The sequence below is a fragment of the Pan paniscus genome, chromosome 9, assembly GCF_029289425.2.
Source record: "Pan paniscus chromosome 9, NHGRI_mPanPan1-v2.0_pri, whole genome shotgun sequence".
Lineage (NCBI taxonomy): Eukaryota > Metazoa > Chordata > Mammalia > Primates > Hominidae > Pan > Pan paniscus.
In genome coordinates, this window is record NC_073258.2 from 6,694,001 (window position 1) to 6,718,117 (window position 24,117).

Here is a 24,117-nt window from a genome sequence, read left to right on the forward strand (position 1 = left end):
TGTGGACAGCAACTACCACCAGGTCAGCCTGTGATCACACAAGCACTATGAAAATATACAATACCCCGAAGAAATTCGCCCTTCTGAAGGAGGTGGAATACATCAAAACAGATATGAAAATGCCATTGGAGGTTGATGGCCAAGTGTGTGCACCACTATGCTGCCAAAGTAACAGCCAGAAGAAAAGATCAAATGAAGCAATGTAAATCTTCAATAGAAAAGAGAAGCCTGAAGAGGACCTGCTAAGCTAAGGATGGCCATTTGGTACTTTGAGAGTAAAGAGGATTTTGCTTCTGGGAGGCAAAGAAGAGAGGTTAAAGAGCTCAGTGACTGGAGCCTGGCCTATGGGTGAAATTGTGGGTACCTGAGTAGTTGCTTATCTACTCAACCTAATCTAGACAACTTCTCAAATGCCTCATGAATGTTCTCCTGTCTCGGTCCAGGTATCTTCAGCATCTCAGAGAATTAACTTCCATTGCCCTTCTTTGTGTTCGCGAGATAATTACCCTTATTCAGGGTATTTTAAAAAATCATCTCTCCGGCCGGGTGTGGTGGCTCACGCCTGTAATCCCAGCACTTTGGGAGGCCGAGGCGGGCGGATCACGCGGTCAGGAGATCCAGACCATCCTGGCTAACACGGTGTAACCCCGTATCTACTAAAAACACAAAAAATTAGCCGGGCGTGGTGGCGGGCGCCTGTAGTCCCAGCTACTCGGGAGGCTGAGGCAGGAGAATGGCGTGAACCCAGGAGGTGGAGCTTGCAGTGAGCCAAGATTGTGCCACTGCACTGCAGCCTGGGCGACAGAGCGAGGCTCCATCTCAAAAAAAAAAATCTCTCCAATGTGTCAGCAATGTGCCTGTGAGAACGTTCACCTCATAAATAATTTCTTCTCTCTGATTTCACAAAAAGTCTGATTATCAGAGGACCTATCTCAGGAATAGGAGTATGTTAGATTACCTGGCAATGTTTCCCCTCACTGATTTAAGGCTTTCTGTGGTCTGAGAATTATAGTTTTTCTTTGTGTTTTTCCAGATCTCAGTACATCACAGCACAGTGCAACTCCTCAAAATGTTTAACAAAACAACCAAATGACAAAATATTGGATGAGTGTGAAGTATCAGGGCAGGGTAGCCGTAAATAAGTCCCTTTAATACCTCAGATATTTACAGTAGTCAGGATCAGAGACAATGTAGAACCTTCTTTGGAGGGGCTCCGGGGTCAGAGTTCTTTGGCACACTGAGAGGTAAAAAGGGTCCCCATGCCCAGAGTCTCCTCATTCTGCCAACCCAGACAGCATTTTCCATTCTACTGGCATAGCCCGTATTTATGACTGTGGTTTGGTGGTGTGCTGGTAACCCAGGTAAAATACACACACAAAGATCAGTCAGTCAATTAAAGCCCTGCATTGTAGTGTTTGCCAGTTTTGGCAGTGTATGTACTCCCACCAAGGTCATTTTCAAGGTATCAACATGACATCATTGAATGTGAAGTTTGCAATGAATATGCACAGATGAGCCAGTACAAGTGGCTCCACCCCACACTGCTTTAGTCTCTCCAACTCTGTCTACCCAAGTCCAGACAATAGTACTAGTATTTTCAGCCGCCTACTTTAGGTCCCATAACATCTAGTCTAGATAGGGCCTTTCCTATCTAGACTGTAATTTTACTCACAGCAATAAAAAAAATCACTTACCTGTTTTAAATGGAGTTCTCTTGGTCTAGAATGGGGTGAGTGACAATGAGGCTGTCAGAATGATGGGTGACAGGGAACTGAGATTTTACGTGTTGGCCTGAAAGCCTGAGGGGCTGCTATTATTCCAGGGAGCCCAAATACAGAACCATCTTTTCAACATCTCCTCAATTCCGTACATGTTGGCCAAGTCATTATGGCTCTCCAAGCCTGCCCAGTCCACCTTTTTCTCTAAACCTCCATCCCTTCTTAAGTATGCTCATGTACTTATTCCTAACAAAAGAGTGTTAGCATTGCTACAACAATTATTCCTGTTTCCATTTTATGGGATCTGGGATTAATTTTAAAAAGAAAATTAATGCCATTTTCTTTTTAAAATTTTACATATTTTAATTTTTTTTGTAGAGATGGGGTCTCCCTGTGTTGCCCAGGCTGGTCTTGATTTCCTGGCCTCAAGTGATCCTCTCATCTTGGCTTTCCAAAATGCTGGGATTACAGGCATGGGCCACCATGCCCGGCCTGAAAAATCATATTAATTACTTAAAAAACACTTTTTATCAAAAGTGTTTCTTTGGAACTTGAATTAAATTTATAACATTTTCAAAAAAGCCATTTAAACTTTAGTATTTGTAATAATAATATTTTAAATATTTACATGGGAATACCTCAATATCGCTTAAAAATCAATTTTCCCTACTTCTGTAAGTCAAGGTCAACTATGAAAAACATTCTGTACCCTCTTTTTCTTTGGCCACCAAATAATCCACATTTAATTTTCTGTTATCTTATTCACTAATCTTCTTCCTGCTGATAAACTTATCTCTTTCTTTATGTATCCTTTTCATATCTTTTTCTTTAATTAGTCCAAGTAAGTGTATATATACATATTTGTAAAGGAGAAACAGTTTTATGTTTAAGAAACATCTTTTTGTTTGTCACAGAGTATTTCTCCGTTCCAGGGACATGTTTAGTGGTAATAATAGTAATTGGGTGCTAATGATTTGGCTGGTGGGGACTCTGACCATCTCTGGTCTTGGTTGAACTGCGAGCAGAGGCTAGAAAACTGTTTACCGTGAAGACCTTTTAGAGGCCTCCTGTTGGATTTTGAATTTGACCCACCAAGTGAGTTTAGTTGAGGGCTAAATAGGAGGATGGTCTTTCTTGGAACTGAACAGTTTTTCTAAACATTCTGCTAGTACTGCATGACCCATTGGCATGACTGTTGAAGTGCGCCACATCTGCTTAGCATCCTCCAAGATCCTTTGGGTGTGTTCCACAAGATCCTCTGGCTCTTGTAAATAATTAGCACTCCCAAGAGTGCCCTGTGGGACCCTCAGGTTTTTTGCCATTCCAGAACTGCATTGTTTTCAACTGACCAACTTGCTCGCTGGGCCATGTCTCTTTCTCTGATCACATTCAAATGTTAAGCTCCGCTAAAATTTAGATTTTTTTTTGAGACAGGGTCTTGCTCTGTCACCCAGGCTAGAGTTCAGTGGCGCGATCTCAGCTCTTGGCTTACTGCAACCTCCACCACTGCCCCTGCCACCCCTCCTGCTTTCAAGTGATCCTCCCACCTCAGCCTCCAGAGTAGCTGGGACTGCAGGCGTGTACCACCATGCCCAGCCAAGTTGTTTTGTATTTTTAGTAGAGATGGGGCTCACCATGTTGCCCAGGCTATTCTTGAACTCCTGAGTGCAAGCAATCTGCCTGCCTTGGCCTCCTGAAGTGCTGGGATAACACATGAGAGTCATTGTGCCCAGCCATAAAATTTAGATATTTTATGCTTTGTTTTAGTGTTATGATAAATAAAATTGTTTGTAATGGTATTTTAAATTGTTTGCTGATTTTATATAAAGTATAATTTATTTTTGTATTTTAAACTTGGTGTCCCTGACCTTGCTAAATCCATTTATTTATCCCAAGTGTTATGTAGATTCTTAGGATTTTTTTTTTTACATACGCAGCCATGTCATCTCTTAAGAAATACAGGTTTACATCCTCCTTTCTGACCTGAATATCTTTTATTTAGGTGTTATTATTTGATTTTTCCTTGTTTTTACAATTTACTTGTGCATACACTGACTGAAGGACATCTTGATTGCCAATTTTGGCAACTATGAATAAAGCTGCTATAAATATCTGTCTGCAGGTTTTTGTGTGGACACACATTTTTTACTCATTTGGGCAAATACCCAGGAGCATGATTGCTGGATTGTATGGTAAGAGTATGCTTAGTTTTGTAAGAAACTGCCAAGCTGCCTTCTTAAGTGGCTGTACCATTTTGCATTCCCATCAGCAGTGAATGAGAGCTCCTGCTGTTCCACATCCTCCCCAGCATGTACTGTTGTCAGTGTTTTGGATTTTCACCATTCTAATAGGTATGTAGTGGTATCTCATGTTGTGTAAATTTGTCATTCTCCAATGACATGTTGTTGACTAACTTTTCATATGCTTCTTTGCCATCTGTGTATCTTCTTTGATGAGATGTCTGTCCAGATCTTTTGCCTTTTTAATTTTTTTGAGACAGTCTCTGTCACCCAGGCTGAAGTGCAGTGCCCACAGGGAGAACTGCCACAGGGGCAGAGTCACAGAGAGAGGGTAATGCGTAGTGGAGCCACCTCACAGTTCCACTTGGGTAATGCCCAAGAGAACTGTAGGGCTGGGCTGCTCCCAACACTCCAGACCTGTAGAATCACCAACGTGCAACTCTAGCTCGAGAGAGCCACAGGCACTGAAGTCCAACCTGTGAAACCTGCAGCATGGGCTGCATCCGGCAAAGACATGGAGGTCGGGTCCCCTGAAGCCTTGGGACCCAACCGCCACCCCAGTGTGTCTGGAAGGCAGGGCATGGAGTCAAAAATTCTTCTCAAGCTTAAAGTTTTAATGTTATTTACCTTGTTTGGATTTGGGTTTACTTGGGACCCATTACCCCCCTTTTTTTTCTTGCTATTTCTCCCTTTTGGAATGAAAGTGTCTAGTCTATGCTTGTCTCACCATTGTATTTTGGAAACACATAATTTATTTGATTTCACAGGCTCACAGCTGGAGAGAAACTTGCCTCAGGATGAATTGTACCTTGGGTCTCACTCATATCTGATTTACATGAGACTCTAGACCTTAGAATTTTGAATTGGTACTGGAATGAGTTATAACTTTTTGGGGCTATTAAGATGGAATGAATGTATTTTGTGTGTGAGAAGGAAATGAATTTGGTGGGCTAAGGATGGAAAGTTATGGTCTGAATATATTCCCCAAAATTCATGTGTTAAAACTCAACCACCAATGTGATAATATTAAGAGGCAAGGCTTTTAGGAAGTGATGAAGTCGTGAGGGCAGAGCCTTCCTAAATGGAATTAGTGAACTTATCAAAGGGCTGGAGGGAACTAGCCTAGGCCCTTTTTGCTCTTCTGTTTCTTTTGTCTTGTGAAGATACAGTGTTCAAGGTGGCATCTTGGAAGAACAGACTAGGCCCTCACCAGATGCCAAACCTGCAAGCACCTTGATTTTGCACTTTCCAGGCTCAAAAACTGTGAGAAATAGTTTCTATTATTTATAAATTGTCCAGTCTCAGGCATTTTGTTATAACAGTAGAAATAGACTAAGAGAGTAACACTAGAGGTCATTAAACATGTGGTTTATTCAGGATCATTATAACAACAACAAAGCGTAAACCATCTCAACTCCTGACTAGATTGATCAATACCCATGCTGAATGCCTAGCAAAAGACAAGGTCTTTTTTTCTTTTTTTATTATACTTTAAGTTTCAGGGTATATGTGCACAACGTGCAGGTTTGTTACGTATGTATACATGTGCCATGTTGGTGTGCTGCACCCAGTAACTGGTCATTTAACATTAGGTACATCTCCTAATGCTATCCCTCCCCTCTCTGCCCTCCCCGCACTCCAAAACAGGCCCCGGTGTGTGATGTTCCCCTTCCTGTGTCCATGTATTCTCATTGTTCAATTCCTACCTCTGAGTGAGAACATTCGGTGTTTGGTTTTTTGTCCTTGCGATAGTTTGCTGAGAATGATGGTTTCCAGCTTCATCCATGTCCCTACAAAGGACATGAACTCATCCTTTTTTATGGCTGCATAGTATTCCATGGTGTATATGTGCCACATTTTCTTAATCCAGTCTATCATTGTTGGACATTTGGGTTGGTTCCAAGTCTTTGCTATTGTGAATAGTGCTGCAATAAACATACGTGTGCATGTGTCTTTATAGCAGCATGATTTATAATCCTTCGGGTATATACCCAGTAATGGGATGGCTGGGTCAAATGGTATTTCTAGTTCTACATCCCTGAGGAATTGCCACACTGACTTCCACAATGGTTGAACTAGTTTACAGTCCCACCAACAGTGTAAAATGTTCCTATTTCTCCACATCCTCTCTCGCACCTGTTGTTTCCTGACTTTCTAATGATCGCCATTCTAACTGGTGTGAGGTGGTATCTCATTGTGGTTTTGATTTGCATTTCTCTGATGGCCAGTGACGATGAGCATTTTTCCATGTGTCTGTTGGCTGCATAAATGTCTTCTTTTGAGAAGTGTCTGTTCATATCCTTTGCCCACTTTTTGATGGGATTGTTTGTTGTTTTCTTGTAAATTTGTTGGAGTTCATTGTAGATTGTGGATATTAGCCCTTTGTCAGATGAGTAGATTGCAAAAATGTTCTCCCATTCTGTAGGTTGCCTGTTCACTCTGATGGTAGTTTCTCTTGCTGTGCAGAAGCTCTTTAGTTTAGTTAGATCCGATTTGTCAATTTTGTCTTTTGTTGCCATTGCTTTTGGTGTTGGCCTTGCCCATGCCTATGTCCTGAATGGTATTGCCTAGGTTTTCTTCTATGGTTTTAGGTCTAACATTTAAGTCTTTAATCCATCTTGAATTAATTTTTGTATAAGGTGTAAGGAAGGGATCCAGTTTCAGCTTTCTACATATGGCTGGCCAGTTTTCCCAGCACCATTGATTAAATAGGGAATCCTTTCCCCATTGCTTGTTTTTGTCAGGTTTGTCAAAGATCAGATGGTTGTAGATATGCAGCATTATTTCTGAGGGCTTTGTTCTGTTCCATTGGTCTAGATCTCTGTTTTGGTAGCAGTACCATGCTGTTTTGGTTACTGTAGCCTTGTAGTATAGTTTGAAGTCAGGTAGCGTGATGCCTCCAGCTTTGTTCTTTTGGCTTAGGATTGACTTGGTGATGCGGGCTCTTTTTTGGTTCCATATGAACTTTAAAGTAGTTTTTTCCAATTCTGTGAAGAAAGTCATTGGTAGCTTGATGGAGATGGCATTGAATCTGTAAATTACCTTGGGCAGTATGGCCATTTTGATGATATTGATTCTTCCTACCCATGAGCATGGAATGTTCTTCCATTCGTTTGTATCCTCTTTTATTTCATTGAGCAGTGGTTTGTAGTTCTCCTTGAAGAGTTTCTTCACATCCCTTGTAAGATGGATTCGTAGATATTTTATTCTCTTTGAAGAAATTGTGAATAGAGTTCACTCATGATTTGGCTCTCTGTTTGTCTGTTATTGGTGTATAAGAATGCTTGTGATTTTTGCACATTGATTTTGTATCCTGAGACTTTGCTGAAGTTGCCTATCAGCTTAAGGAGTTTTTGGGCTGAGACGATTGGGTTTTCTAGATATACAATCATGTCATCTGCAAAGAGGGACAATTTGACTTCCTCTTTTCCTAATTGAATACCCTTTACTTCCTTCTCCTGCCTGATTTCCCTGGCCAGAACTTCGAATACTATGTTGAATAGGAGTGGTGAGAGAGGGCATCCCTGTCTTGTGCCAGTTTTCAAAGGGAATGCTTCCAGTTTTTGCCCATTCAGTATGACATTGGCTGTGGGTTTGTCATAGATAGCTCTTATTATTTTGAGATACGTCCCATCAATACCTAATTGATTGAGAGTTTTTAGCATGAAGAGTTGTTGAATTTTGTCAAAGGTCTTTTCTGCATCTATTGAGTTAATCATATGGTTTTTGTCTTTGGTTCTGTTTATATGCTGGATTATGTTTATTGATTTGCATATGTTGAACCAGCCTTGCATCCCAGGGATGCAGCCCACTTGATCATGGTGGATAAGCTTTTTGATGTGCTGCTAGATTCAGTTTGCCAGTATTTTATTGAGGATTTTCACGTTGATGTTTATCAGGGATATTGGTCTAAAATTCTCTTTTTTTGGTGTGTCTCTGCCAGGCTTTGGTAGCACGATGATGCTGGCCTCATCAAATGAGTTAGGGAGGATTCCCTCTTTTTCTATTGATTGGAATAATTTCAGAAGGAATGGTACCAGCTCCTCTTTGTACCTCTGGTAGAATTCGGCTGTGAATCCATCTGGTCCTGGATTTTTTTTGGTTGGTAAGCTATTAATTATTGCCTCAATTTCAGAGCCTGTTATTGGTCTATTCAGAGATTCAACTTCTTCCTGGTTTAGTCTTGGGCGGGTGTATGTGTCGAGGAATTTATCCATTCCTTCTAGACTTTCTAGTTTATTTGCATAGAGGTGTTTATAGCATTCTCTGATGGTAGTTTGTATTTCTGTGAGATCAGTGGTGATATGCCCTTTATCATTTTTTATTGCATCTATTTGATTCTCCTCTCTTTTCTTCTTTATTACTCTTGCTAGCAGTCTATCAATTGTGTTGATCTTTTCAAAAAATCAGTTCCTGGATTCATGGATTTTTTGAAGGGTTTTTTTTGTGTCTGTTTCCTTCAGTTCTGCTCTGATCTTAGTTATTTCTTGCCTTCTGCTACCTTTTGAATGTGTTTGCTCTTGCTTCTCTAGCTCTTTTAATTGTGATGTTAGCGTGTCAATTTTAGATCTTTCTTGCTTTCTCTTGTTGGCATTTAGTGCTATAAATTTCCCTCTACACACTGCTTTGAATGTGTCCCAGAGATTCTGGTATGTTGTGTCTTTGTTCTCGTTGGTTTCAAAGAACATCTTTATTTCTGCCTTCGTGTCGTTATGTACCCAGTAGTCATTCAGGAGCAGGTTGTTCAGTTTCCATGTAGTTGAGCGGTTTTTAGTGAGTTTCTTAATCCTGAGTTCTAGTTTGATTGCACTGTGGTCTGAGAGACAGTTTGTTATAATTTCTATTCTTTTACATTTGCTGAGGAGTGCTTTACTTCCAAGTATGTGGTCAATTTTGGAATAAGTGCAGTGTGGTGCTGAGAAGAATGTATATTCTGTGGATTTGGGGTGGAGAGTTCTGTAGATGTCTATTAGGTCCACTTGGTGCAGAGCTGAGTTCAATTCCTGGATATCCTTGTTAACTTTCTGTCTCATTGATCTGTCTAATGTTGACAGTGGGGTGTTAAAGTCTCCCATTATTATTGTGTGGGAGTCTAAGTCTCTTTATAGGTCTCTAAGGACTTGCTTTATGAATCTGGGTCCTCCTGTATTGGGTGCATATATATTTAGGATAGTTAGCTCTTCTTGTTGAATTGATCCCTTTACCATTATGTAATGGTCTTCTTTGTCTCTTTTGATCTTTGTTGGTTTAAAGTCTGTTTTATCAGAGACTAGAATTGCAACACCTGCATTTTTTTGTTTTCCATTTGCTTGGTAGATCTTCCTCCAACCCTTTATTTTGAGCCTATGTGTGTCTCTGCACATGAGATGGGTTTCCTGAATACAGCACCCCGATGGGTCTTGACTCTTTATCCAATTTGCCAGTCTGTGTCTTTTAATTGGAGCATTTAGCCCACTTACCTTTAGGGTTAATATTGTTATGTGTGAATTTGATCCTGTCTTTATGATGTTAGCTGGTTATTTTGCTCATTAGTTGATGCAGTTTCTTCCTAATCTCAATGGTCTTTACAATTTGGCATGTTTTTGCAGTGGCTGGTACCGGTTGTTCCTTTCCATGTTTAGTGCTTCCTTCAGGAGCTCTTTTAGGGCAGGCCTGGTGGTGACAAAATCTCTCAGCGTTTGCTTGTCTGTAAAGTATTTTATTTCTCCTTCACTTATGAAGCTTAGTTTGGCTGGATATGAAATTCTGGTTTGAAAATTCTTTTCTTTAAGAATGTTGAATATTGGCCCCCACTCTCTTCTGGCTTGTAGAGTTTCTGCCGAGAGATCAGCTGTTAGTCTGATGGGCTTCCCTTTGTGGGTAACCCGACCTTTCTCTCTGGCTGCCCTTAGCATTTTTTTCCTTATTTCAACTTTGGTGAATCTGACAATTATGTGTCTTGGGTTGCTTTTGTTGAGGAGTATCTTTGTGCCATTCTCTGTATTTCCTGAATTTGAATGTTGGGCTGCCTTGCTAGATTGGGGAAGTTCTCCTGGAGAATATCCTGTCGAGTGTTTTCCAACTTGTTTCCATTCTCCCCGTCACTTTCAGGTATGCCAAATAGACATAGACTTGGTCTTTTCACATAGTCCCATATTTCTTGAAAGCTTTGTTCATTTCTTTTTATTCTTTTTTTTCTAAACTTCTCTTCTCACTTCATTTCTTTCATTTGATCTTCCATCACTGATACCCATTCTTCCAGTTGATCGAATCAGCTACTGAGGCTTGTGCATTCGTTATGTAGTTCTCGTGCCTTGGTTTTCAGCTCCATCAGGTCCTTTACAGACTTCTCTGCATTGGTTATTCTGACCTAAAATCATAAAAACCCTAGAAGAAAACCTAGGCAATACCATTCAGGACATAGGTATGGGCAAAGACTTCATGTTTAAAACATGATTTTAAAGAATATCAGAAATTTCCAGACTTGTTTATTTCTATCAATCCTGTTAGAGTGAATTTAGTCATTTCTAGGATTTTTAACAGCCTACAATTTCAATCAACAATTTTGTTGCTTCTCCTGAAGAGAGTATAGTGGTATGTGATGTATTTTATGTCATAGAGCTTTTTTTTACATGGGAAATAATAGTGCAGTTTGTGGTTTTATGTTGTCAATGATCATTTTTCTCTCCTCTTGTTTTAACCTCTCAGGAGCATTTGAAGATACTTTACTGTTCTGTCCTTGAATTATCTTCTCAGCTTTTATAGTATCAACTTGCTCCTATACCTCTCCAACAGTTTTCCAAGATTCAATCAGAAAAAAATCCATAAATCATATCTTCAAATCTTAACATTTTCATACTTGACCCTACATGATTAGATTTCTATTCACCTCATCTACTTTATCTTCTGCTTCACCTCCACAAATACTCTGCTACAACCATTTCTATTCCTTGAACTCCTTCATCTAATTTTAGAAGTCGGCTTTTTGAAATTTCTTTTTCCTGTGCCCCAAATACTCTCACTGCCTTTTTTTCTATGGCTTACTGCTTATTAGATAAGTTTCAGTCCACATATCCTGTTCTCAGTGAAAAGTTCTCTGGCTAGCCAATTTTGATTACATATACCTAAATAGGGAATGAAAGATTTTCAAGCCAAAATTCATAAAAGAACAACATCACAGATCAACCTTCGATGAATGGGGGAGTTTAGCCACCCATTCTCAGATCAGGCAGCTGGGTTCTAAAATAAGTTTTCAGTATTTATGTTAATCTCTTTAGAGATACCCCTGCTTTATTTTAACCTTATTAAAATGTTGATTATTTTGCCTAAAACTAATCTGTACCCTAAATCCTATACTAACTAAATCTTTTCATTTGTTTGTTGAAACACCCCATTGTTCCTCTGGTCTCCCTCTTTGCAATTAGTTAAAAAACAAAAACAAAAACAAAAACCAAGACAACCCTGAATTTGTTGGATGACAAGCTTCTGTCTAAAGTCATAGATTGATTGGGCTGGGATAGTGTCATTGATATCTAACCTACTCCATTCAGGATTCTACTCAGGCTGAATTTTTTTTGAAAGCTAAACATTGCCTTGGGTACTTTGATCATGTACTTCTAGCTCTTGGAAGAAGGCCATCATTTTTGCAGAAATAACACCTCATTAAGAAATTTCTCCATTAAGAAATTATAATTTTCATTATGCAAAAATTTATGATTTAAATTATAACTCGCACTGGCATCTTTAATTTGACAATTTTTTTATTTAATTATTTTTAGTATAGTTGACAAGCAAAAATGATCCTAGCTTTCATAACATGTATTAACAATTTGTATATATTCTACCTGGCCAAGGGCATGTCAAATGTAAATAAGAAAACTTTAAGTATCTATCCCATATAAAAAAGTAACATAGAGCACATACAAAAATTTATGAATAATCATGTTTATGACAAGTTTATTGATACTGGCAAATCATCTGAAATAAATATTCAATAAGAATCTATAGGTTGGCTAAAATGATATATTTTGCAATATATTGTTTATGTGAAAATCTGTTAGGCAGTATTAAATAAAGTTAAATAAATTTGTGAAGTTTATTTTGTGCCAAAGGAAATTCTTGTCATATAACATTAAGTAAAAATATACTAATCATTATACAATATAGAAATACATGAAAATATGATTAAATAATGAAATGTTTTCAATATTAATAATTATTTTTATGAGTGTAATTGTTGGTAATTATAATATTATTACATTATATTTTTAAATAACATATTGTTGAAATATTACATATATCAATTTAAAATCTAAAATAAATGGAATAAAGACAGAGTAAGTAATAGACTTATATTAGAATCAGAACAAATCCTGAAGTTAAAAAGAGAAGGGAAACACCCAGAGAAAATGTTTGGTGACTTGACTATATAAAATGTAGGTCCTCCTATATAACTAGAATTAAAGAACGGATAAAATAAGGAAATTCTTGTAAAAAAGATTACTTTTTGGAAAAAGTGTAAAATGTGAAATACAGTAGATGTTAAATATGAAAAAGTTACACTGGTAACTAATTATGATAAGCTCTTAAATTGTAATTTGCCGCTAGTTAAAATATGTTTCAAGTATGATAAATACTTGTTAAAAATATGTGTAAAATAATAGGGTATAAATTATTGAAATAAAAATGTTTGATTTCCAAATGCATTTAAAAGTTCAAGTAAGAGATAAACAGAATGTACCATAAACACAAGAGTAAAAAAAGGAAATTCTTTGTACATTTAAATATTTTCCAAATAGTCTACAATGAGAATTTCCTACTTTTGCTGTTTAAAATGAAAAATTATTTTCTTGATTTAGTAACTGTTATGTTAGTAATGATAGTAGATGCAATAGATACTAGGGAAACAACAAACATTCACACACACAAATGCTCATACACACGAAAAACATATAACAATATACATTAAAATTTATTAAGAATGGATATCTAAGAACATCAAGAATTGGTAACCTTTATAATCATTTTATTTCCATTATTCTGTATTGGCTATTCTTAAAGAGTCACCATGATTTCTTCAAGTAAATAAATTTTATATTATTTTATTATAGAAAGTTTCAAATATACAGAAAATTAAAAAAAAATTATGACGACCAATGATATAGTCAACCACCAAGATTCTTTCATTAAATTTTAACTCTACTTGCTTTATCATATGAATGTTCCTTGATGTATGATGAGGTTACGTCCCAATAAAGTAATCATAAGTTGAAGATATTTAAAGTAAAAATGTATTTAATATACATAATCTATGTCATATTAAATCCAAGTAAGATTACCCCAATATGAATTATAATCACACTGTCAAAGTTCAAAAATAAAGATTCTGAAAGTGGCAGGGGAAAGAAACAAATAACTGATGAAAGAAATTGAAGAGGATACCAAAAAAAATGGAAAGATATTCCACCTTCATGGATTGGAAGAGCCAATATTGTTAAAATGTCCATACTACCCGAAGCAACCAACAGATTCAATGCAATCACTATCAAAATATCAATGGCATTCTTCACACAAATAAAAAAAATCCTAAAATGTATACGGAACCACAAAAGACCCAGAATAGCCAAAGCCATCCTAAGCAAAATGAACAAAACTGGGAGAGCCACATAACCTGACTTCAAATTATACTACAGAGCTATAGTAACCCAAACAGCATGCTGTTGGCATGAAAACACACACATAGACCAATGGAACAGAATGAAGAACACAGAAAGAAATCCACACACCTACAGTAAACTCATTTTTGACAAAGGTGCCAGGAACATACACTGGGGAAAAGGCAGTCTCTTTAACAAATGGTGCTAGGGAAACTAGGTATCCACATGCAAAAACAAAAAAAAAAAAAAAAAAAAGAAACTAGGCTGTATCACTGAATCTCTCACCATATACAAAAATCAAATCAAAATGGACTAAAGCGTTAAGTCTAATACTTCAAGCTAAGAAAGTACTACAAGAAAACATTGGGGAAACTCTCCCAGGCAATGGTCTGGGCAAAAATTTCTTGAGCAATACCCCACAAGCACAGGCAACCACAGCCAAAATGGACAAATAGGATGACATCAAGTTAAAAAACTTCTGCACAGCAAAAGAAACATTCAACTAAGTGAAGAGACAACCCACAGAATGGTAGCAAATATTTACAAACTACCTATCTGAAAAGGGGTTCATAGCCAGAGTATACAAGGAGTTCAGACAATGCTATAGGAAAAAAGTCTAAAAATCTGATTAAAAAATAGGCAAAAGATTTGAATAGACATTTCTCAAAAGAAGACATACAAATGGCAAATGGGCTTATGAAAAGGTGCCTCCTATGAAAGCAATAGCATTGCTCGTCAGAGAAATGCAAATTAAAACTACAATGAGATACCACCTCACCCCAGTTAAAATGACTTTTATCCAAGAGACAGGCAATAACAAATGCTGGTGAGGATGTGAAGAGAAGCAATCTCTTGTACACTGTTGGTGGGAATGCAAACTAGTATAACCACTATGGAGAACAGTTTGGAGGTTCCTCAAAATACTGAAAAGAGAGCTACCATGGGATCCAGGAATCCTACTGCTGGGTATACACCCAAAAGAAAGGAAACCAGCATATGGAAGAGATATCTGCAGTCCTATGTTTATTGCAGCACTATTCACAATAGCCAAGATTTGGAAGTAACCTAAGTGTCCATCAAGAGATGAATGGATAAAGAAAATCTGGTAATGTACACAATGGATTACTATTATTCTAATATTCAGTACTAATATTCAGCCATGCAAAGAATGAGATCCTGTTGTTTGTGACAACATGAATATAACTGGAGATCACTATGTTAACTGAAATAAAGCTTGCAAAGAAAGACAAACATTGCATATTCTCATTTATGCTGGATCTAAAAATCAAAACAACCGAGCTCATGGACATAGGGAGTAGGAGGATGGTTACCAGAGGCTGGGAAGTTTATTGGGGGTTGGGGTGGAGGTGGGGATGGTTAATGGATACAAAAAGTAGAATGAATAAGACCTACTCTTTGATAGCACAAAAGGATGATTACAGTTGACAATAATTTGATTGTACATTTGAAACACCTGAAAGAGTAAAAGTGAATTGTTGGTAACACAAAAGATAAATGCTTGAGATGTATACCTCGTTCTCCATGATGTGATTATTATGCATTACATGCCGGTATCAAAACATATAATGCACCCCATAAATATATACACCGATTATTTATCCACAAAAATGAAAAATAAAAACAAAAGAAGAAACAGCACCAATATACAACCTACCATTTTACCTCAAGAAAATAGAAAAACAAGAGCAAACGCAAAAGTAGTACTCCTTTTTACCTATTAAACTAGACTACTTTATATTGTTTAAAGATAAACAATAGAAGAGAGACATGAAAAGAAGAGTTGATTTGTTGAAAAGATAAACAAAATTGACAAACCGGTAATTAGACTAAGAAAAAAAGAGAAAACTAATAAATAAAATGACAGATGAAAAAGGAGACGTTACAACTGATATCGCAGAAGTCATAGAGGATCTTAAGACTATTATGAACAATTATACACCAAATAATTGGAAAATAGAGAAGAAATAGATAAATTCCTGGAAACATAGGACCTACCAAAATTGCATTATGAATAAATGGAAACCTGAACAGACCAATAATGTGCAAGGAGATTGAATCAATAATAAAAGTAAGCCATCAAAAAAACTCAGTACAGCACAGCTTAATTTTGTCAAATATTTACAGAAGATTTACTACCAATTCTTCACAAAATACTCCAAAAAACTAAAGAGGAGGGAATTATTCCAAACTAATTCTACAAGGTCAGCTGTACCCAGACACGAAACCCAGACAAGGTCCCAAAAACAAAAGAAGAAAAACTACAGACCAATATCCCTGAGGAACATAGATACAGTAATCCTCAATAAAATGCTATCAAACTGATTTCAACAGTCTATGGAAAAAATTGTTCACCATGATCACGTGAGATACATCCTAGGAATGCAAGGATGGTTCAAAATATGAAAATCAATCAATGTGATACATTAAATTAACAGAATGAAGTAAAAATATAATCATTTTAATAGATGCCTTAAAAGTGTTTGACAAAATTCAACACTCTTCATGATAGAAACTCTGAACAAATTAGGTGTAGAAGGAATGCATCTCAACACAATAAAGGTCATATATGACAAACCCTCAGCTAACATTATACTCAGTGGGGAAAAGTTGAAAGCTTTTTCACTGAAATCGGCAACAAGACAAGGATGCCTAATTTCACTACTTGTATTCAACGTAGTATGGAAGTCCTAGCCAGAGCAATTAGACAAGAGAAAGTAACAGAAGGCATCCACATTGGAAAGGAAGAAGTTAATTTTTCCCTGTTTGCGAATAACATTATCTTATATGTAGAAAACTCTAAAGACTCCACCAATAACTATTAGAACTAATATGCAAATTCAGTAAAGTTGAAGGATAAAAAGTCAACAAAAATATTAGTAGTCTTTTTATATGTTAATAGCAAACTATCTGAAAAAGAAATCAAGAAAACTATCCCATTTACAATAGCTGCAAAAATAAAATAAAATACCCAGACATAAATTTAACCAAGAAGGTGAAATACCTCTATGATGAAAAAAAAACTGATTAAAGAAATTGAAGAAGACACAAAGAAATGAATATTACATATTAATAAATTGGAAAAATAATATTGCTAAAACATTCATACTACTCCAAACTATATACAGATTCAATGCAATCACTATCAAAATACAAATGACACTTTTTTACAGAAATAGGAAAAACAATCCTAAAAGACCTATAAAACCACAGAAACCCCCAAATAACCAAAGTAATTTTCACCAAAAAGAACGAAGTGGAAGGCATCATATTACAGGGCTGCAAAATATGCAATAAAGCTATAGTAACCAAAACATCATGGCACTAGCATAAAAACAGATACATTGACCAATGAAACAGAAATAGAGAGCCTAGAAATAATTCCAAGCACTTAGAGACAATAGATTTTCCATCAGGTAAGTCACCAAGAACACATATTGGGAAAAGGAGTCTCTTCAGTAAGTAGGATAGGAAGAAGTAGATAGTCACATGCAGAATGAAATTAGACCCTTATCTCACCTTATGTATAAAAAAGGTCAAAGAAAATTAAAGACCTAACCATAAGACCAGAAACCATGAAACTACTAGAAGAAAATATAGGGGAAAGGCTTCAGAGATTGGTGTGGGTAAGGATTTTTTTTTGGATATGACCTCAAAATCAAAGATGACAAAAAGCAAAATAGACAAATGAGATTACATTCAAAGTAAAAGATTCTGCACAGCAGAGAAAACAATCAACAAAGTGCAAACACAACCTGTAAAGTGGGAGAAAATCTTTGCAGTCTATACAACTGATATGGCATTAATATCTAAAATTTATAGGGAATCCAAACAACTTAATGACAAGAAAACAAACAACACTATTTTAGAAAGGGCAAAACACCTGAGTAAACATTTCTCAAAAGAAGACATACAAATGGCCAATAGGTCAATAGGTGTATTAAAAAATGTTAAACATCACTGATGAGCAGGGAAATATAAAGCAAAACCACAATGAGATATCACTTTGCACCTGTCTTAAGGGCTATTATCAAAAAGACAAAAGAACAAATAGTAAGGATGTGGAGAAAAATGAACTCTTACACACTGTTGGTGGGAATGTTAATTAGTACAGACATTATGGAAAACACTCATTTGCCCTAAAGGGGATTGCAGTCTGTTAGGAGACAACCCGGCCAAACAGTTACATACCACGTTGTTTGAAACACATCAACAACAAAACACCACCACCAAACAAAACAGAAACAGGAGCAAATCTATTTTTTTAAAGAGTTGAGAAGAATAGCACAAATACATAAAATGAAAAATAAGAACAATCTTCAAAATAGAAAATAAATTTTATGATAAATTAGTATAAATAAGACTTCAAAAAACAAGATGTACAAATCGACCATAAACACATGAGATGATGCTCAGCATCTTTAGTCACCAGGGAAATGCAAACTAAAATCCCAAAATTCCACTCAGAAACACTAAATGGCTAAAATAGAAAAGATGAGAAAGAATGAATGTTGGTGAAGTTGAGGAACAATGGGGACGCTGATGCTGGGAATGTAAACTGATGAAACCACTTTGGAAAAAAATATTTGGCAATTCTTAGGAAGTTCAACATATATTTATCCTATAGCCCAGACATTTCAGTCTTAGGTACTCACCCAAGAGAAATTGGTTGCTTGAGGGCCTGAAGGGAGAACTGGCAGGGGGTGCTTTATGAGTGTTGTCAGTTAGGCCCTGGGCTTGCGATCCGAGGAGGGAAGTGGAGAGAGGCTGATTTTGGTATCCTGAGATCCTTCATGGACCCAAGAAGCCAAAGTGAAATCCTGAAGTGGGTTGTAGGGGACCAGGAAATTCAAAGGCTTTCTTTAGGTGCATCTGAAGAGATCTGCTGCTTGCTTTGTTCTTTCCTACCAGACTTGGGCCAACAGAGACCACTTTGTCTTCTAGCATCTCTGGGACTGCTCCTGTTAGGGGAAGAAGGTATCTGAGTTACCTAAGGTGAATCCATACGGGTCTGCAGCAACCTCAGTTCTTATCTCTTCAGAGCAGCAAGAATTCGACTAAGAGGCATAAGGCAAAAAAAGACCGAGGCAAGTCTCAGAGCAGGAGTGGAAGCTTATTAAAGAGTTTTAGAGCAGAAAGTAAAGTACACTTGGAAGAGACTCCAGTGGGTGACTTGAAGGACAAGTGCCCTGCTTAACCTTGATCCTGGGACTTTATATTCTGGCGCATTTTTGGCATATTGCACCCCTTTCCCATGATTCTTCCCTTAGGGTAGGCTGCCCACCTGCTAACAGCCTCCTTATGCTTGGGAAGTGAGCATGCGCAGTGTGTTTAGGAAATTGTACTCATGTCCATCTGAGGCTTTCTTCCCTTTTCTGGTGGAATGCCTCCGGAAGGTCATACTCTGCCATTTTCTCTTAAGGCACATGCCTGGACTCACTTGCCCAAATCCTGAGATTTTATTGGAAGCTGATTACCAGTCTCAAGTGTTTTTATCTGTTTGGGAAGTTGCCTCTCCCTGGTGCCCGAGTTCAATGAACACTTGAGTGTGGCAGCTATGGACCCTCAGGAGATTGTCTTTCCTCACTGGCTGCCAAGTTCTCATTTTTAGAGAGGCAGTGTGGTAAGTGCCCAACCATCACTTGCTGGTCGCCTGACATTCCTGGTGGGTTGGGGGTAGAGCCCACTCCTGCCTGGTTCATGTCTGTCTAACTACCTGTAACACTCCCATTTGGAGTCCAGGAGCAACTTGAGCCTCAGTGATAAAGATTCTGTGTTAGCAGGCCCAGCAGTCAGCAATGATCAGTCAGAAGAAACTGAACACTTACCAGTGACATGCAGAGGGGAGGCAGAAAGATGAGAACTTGGACAAAAAGCACATTCTATTAAAAAAATGTGAGGGGCCAACACTTCCTGAGGCCAAAACACGATTTCTCTTATAAACAATTTAGTGAGTGAATTGAGATCCAAATTTGATTTGACAAATACTTCAAAACAAAAAGCAGAAATATATGAAACCATGAGGAAAAAGAAGGGACGTGGCAGATAAATCAAGAATAACAAAATATAAATTACTAGAATTTCACAAGGAGTAAAAGGTATTCGTGGAAGTAAGACAATAATTAAAGAATAGTAGATTATTTCTTGAATGTAATAAAAGGCTCACTGTTTCAGGTTAAACCATGCTTTCTCAACGGGAGTGATAATGTCCCTAATGGGGCAGAATCTGGTTCTTGGGGAAGTAAACAGAAATCTCACTCCCTTTATGTACAGAGCACAGATGCCGTACATAAACAAATACACAATATATCTATGCTATTAAAATTGTATGGGGAAGCGATTAGGGAAAAATGTCTAAGAAGGCTCCTTAAGTGGGGGTTGATTAAAACAATGGAGAACTACTGGACTTGAGTGATGAGAAAAAAGAAACACTGAGGCATCTGTCAGTACAAATGTTGTACTCTAAAGAGAAAGAGAAAAATCTGACAAACAAACATACAGTTAAAAAGAACACATTATCTACAGAAGAAGAATGATGCTGGAATTAGACTTTTTATCTCCAACGCTGGAATGGACAGTGGCATAGCAGTTAAGGACTACTGAGAGAAAGGACTACAGCCCCACAATCCTGTACCCAGCTGAGATGTGGCCCCTCTGTTAGGTTGAAGGAAAGATACACAGCAATTCAGACAGTTTATCTCCTGTGTCCCCCAACAGAGAAACCTATTTGAGAGACGACTTTCCAAACATTATCACTTATGTGAACCTGAACAACAATTGGTGGGAATGTGAAGAAAAGAAAGGAAATGGAGGCATGTACTGAGGCTGGGACTAAATATTTCAATAATTTCTTATGTGTATAACAGAAAAAGAAGTTTAGACTTCAGGTAAAGTTCAGTTGTAAATAAGCACTCAGAAATTGAAGGAACTATCTGTGAGATACATTTGACTAAGACTATTGAACTAAAATTAACAAAATATCCTGGCAAAACCTGGAAGTTAGGAATAGGGGATCAGTGAAAAGTGAAAACGAATTAAGAGCATTGCAAAACTCTTGTTTTCAAATAAGTACTAGAGAAATGTGTTCTGATCAGGAAGGCAGAGAAAGCGCAGGTAACCATTTAATGGGGAGGGTAATCCAAGTTAAATTTCAAGCTAAGTACAAAATGGAGTATATAACAACTTGATAAAAACCAAGGGCAGAAATAACAATATAAAATAAAGAAGATGTGAGGAATGTACAGTAAAAAAGTCATTACCCCAAATATGTATACACTAAATTCTAGCATGAAATAAATTTTGAAATGTGGGTGGGTGAAGGGATCACAGGAATAAGAAATAAAATCAGGATGAACATAATCCATGCGCAGAGATTTTGATTCACTTGGTCTGGGGTAGGTCCCAGGCATTGGCATCTTATAAAAGTTTGGTAGAAAGGTCTTGAAATATCCAGCCACAGTTCACAATCACTGAACTGGAAAATCACTCTTAGCAGATTCCAGAACTGGAACTGTTATTGATGCCTGTGTCTCGAGGTGCCTAGAAGCCAGAATACCTTTGCCATGTTCTCCCTCAGAATCTTGAGATTTATTTATTTTTGTTCAGGTCCTGTATAACTTGTGATATCGCAAGAGCAGCGGAAACATTTTTCTCTGTCTCATCACGTTGTTTTTCTAATACACTTCTCCAGGTTTTGTCTTGGGTGTGTTCCCCTATACTGGACTTACGTAGTCAAGAAGTCTGGTGCTTTGAAAAGCAATTAGTGTTTAAATAAATTATGTCTACTTTTATGTCTCTGAGTCGGTACTCTACCATCAGCTCAACATCTAATCCAATTAACCACGTACTGTTTCCCTGGATTTTTTCGTTTGTCTCACTTTGTGCCTTCACTTGGAGGCAAAACATAATAAATGCCCTTGACATTTCCCCTGAGGACATAGGCAGTACCCGTAGTACTACCTCTTAGAAGTGTTTCAAGTAGAAATTCACTCATATGATACATTTAGTATTTCATACTGATCCTCCCAGTATTATCCTTTTATTTCTGTTGAAATTATATGCAACCACTTTGTGTATCAGTCTTCAAGGTTTGGTTTAACACTGTTTCTCAATTCTTTCAAAGCACACAAAACATCTTCCTTTTCAGTAACACTTATAGCTGGTCTCTGAGATTTTTCTTTTCTTCATTTGTTAGATTTCTTTAGGTCTCAGTCATTGAGTCTAATAAGACATTTCACAACATATTTAAGATCTGACTAGCTTTTCATTTATGTTGAATGTTTCCTCTCATTTGGTTTTTCAAGAAAATCCTGTTCATTCTCTATGCCCGAAGCAGTGCATTTAACAATTCTTCAGGTGCTTCTAATGTATAGTCAGGTTTCAAAAATCTCTAGGGAAGTTCTTCTAAAACTTTGCCTTTTGGAATTATTAGGAAGACTTTGAAAAACACAGATCTCTGGGCTTCACCACTAGAGTTTCTGATTCAGTCGGTTGAGGTCCAAATTTGCATTTTTTTTTTTTAACAAGCTCCCAATTGATGCTAATGCTGAGCACACACTTTGAGAAACTTGAAGGTGTTTACTGATTTAAAAAATACAGTAAGCACTCACTAACTGTGGTTAATAGGTTCTTCAAGACGATGACTTCAAGTGAAATGATGTATAATAAAATCAATTATATCATAGGTTAATTGATATGAACGAGTCACAAAAACATCACCAAATTTCTAAATAAAGATTCAACACACTTTGAATATTAAACCTTGAAATAAATGTGAGTTATGCATGCATTTAAGAAAGCTTAATAAAACCAAGTAAGATTATTTTTTACCCAATTTTCAGTGAATCAGTGAGTGAAAGTGGTCGTAGTTGTGGTAAGTTAAATCAAGGAATAAATGTTTGCAAAGAAAAAATTATAAGGAGCTCTTCCTACTACTACACAGTTAAAAACCAACAATGACAGACACGGCAGGCTGATCTATTTTGTACTCTGATCATTATTGTCTTGCATTTGTATGATTTCCACATATTTTATGAATTTTTATTTTTCAGTAATTTGTATTCATTCATTCATTTTCCAATCCGCTGATTCCACTTTAGAGTGGCAGGTGGCTGGAGCCAATCTCGGCAGCTCAAGGTGTGAGGCAGGAACCAACGCTGGACAGGACCCCATCTGGGGTTCAGGGCACACCCTCACACTAGGACCATAGAGATGTCAGTTCACCTGATGTGCACATCTTTGGGATGTAGGAAGAAACAAGAGTATCCAGAGACAACCCACACAGACATAGGGAGAATATGCAAACTCCACAGAGACAGTGGCCCCGCCAGAAGTCAAATTTTTTTCTCATTAATGTTATAATAAAATGATGTTAGGTGAGGCTGGGCACAGTGGCTCATGCCTGCAATCCCAGGACTTTGGGAGGCTGAAGCGGGTGGATCACTTGAGCCCCTGGGCTTTTGAGACCAGCCTGGGTAACATGGTAAAATTCCATCCTCTACAAAAGATACCAAAGTTACTCAGGCATGGTGGTACACACCTGTAGTCCAAGCTACTCAGGAGGTCGAGATGAGAGGAATGATTGAGCCCAGGAGTTTGAGGTTGCAGTGAGCCATGACGGCACCACTGCATTACAACCGGGGTGACAGAGTGAGACCCTGTCTCAAAATGAAAAAAGAAATAAAAGGATGTTATTTGAGAACCTGCTGTATTTGCAATGTAAGAATCACCTGAAGAAGGACATAGAAAAATAAATATATTGCTTTATAGATAGATTTTGTCACTGCACCAGGGCCAAAAGTGATGTCCCTGATCTGATTTACATTGAAATAAATGTGAGCCATACATACATTTAAGAAAAATTTATAAAAACAAGCAAGGTTATTATTTACTCAATTTTTGGTGAATCAGTGAGTGACAGCAAACAGAGCTCACAAATAAATGAATCCCAACTGGGTGGGGCCCCCTTTGTGGAGAGTTGCAGCTTTAGGAATTTAATCATCTTGATGATTATTTCGATTAGTTAGGAGCCCACTATCATAATCTAATCAACGATAAGGTGATTGATTATAAAGTGACATGATTATCCTTATTGTTTGGAACCCCTTTCATAATTTTAAAATCTCTTCATTTTCTTAATAAATTTTACAAACTTTTAAGGAAAATAATTCTAAACATTGTATTTCAGTACCGAAAACTAAGACACAACTGTACTTGAAGGCATATTAAAGTAGGCAGAGGCTTGCAGCAATTGCTGCCTTCTCTGAAGAATCATTATGATTTCAGTAATATCAAATGCAGAAAATGTTGTGTTGAATAACTCTTAAAATACCATAAGCAGATATGTTGTTGAGAATGGGATTTTTTTCGTATTGGTGAAAAATTTTGTGAACTTCTGGACAAAACTATATACAATGGTCCTGTGATTTATGCAATTGCATTTCTCGAACATTATGAAAATTAAAACAAGCAACAACACGTGTAATTTATAATTAAATAGGGTGCAGC

The 24,117-nt window shown here is 37.3% G+C and overlaps 1 long non-coding RNA gene across 2 annotated transcripts in view; it reads left to right on the plus strand.

Moving 5' to 3' along the window:
* LOC134731187 (uncharacterized) overlaps positions 1–24,117 on the plus strand; it is a 148,557-nt gene that overhangs the window by 78,567 nt on the left and 45,873 nt on the right. The gene's annotated exons all lie outside the window — the stretch shown is intronic.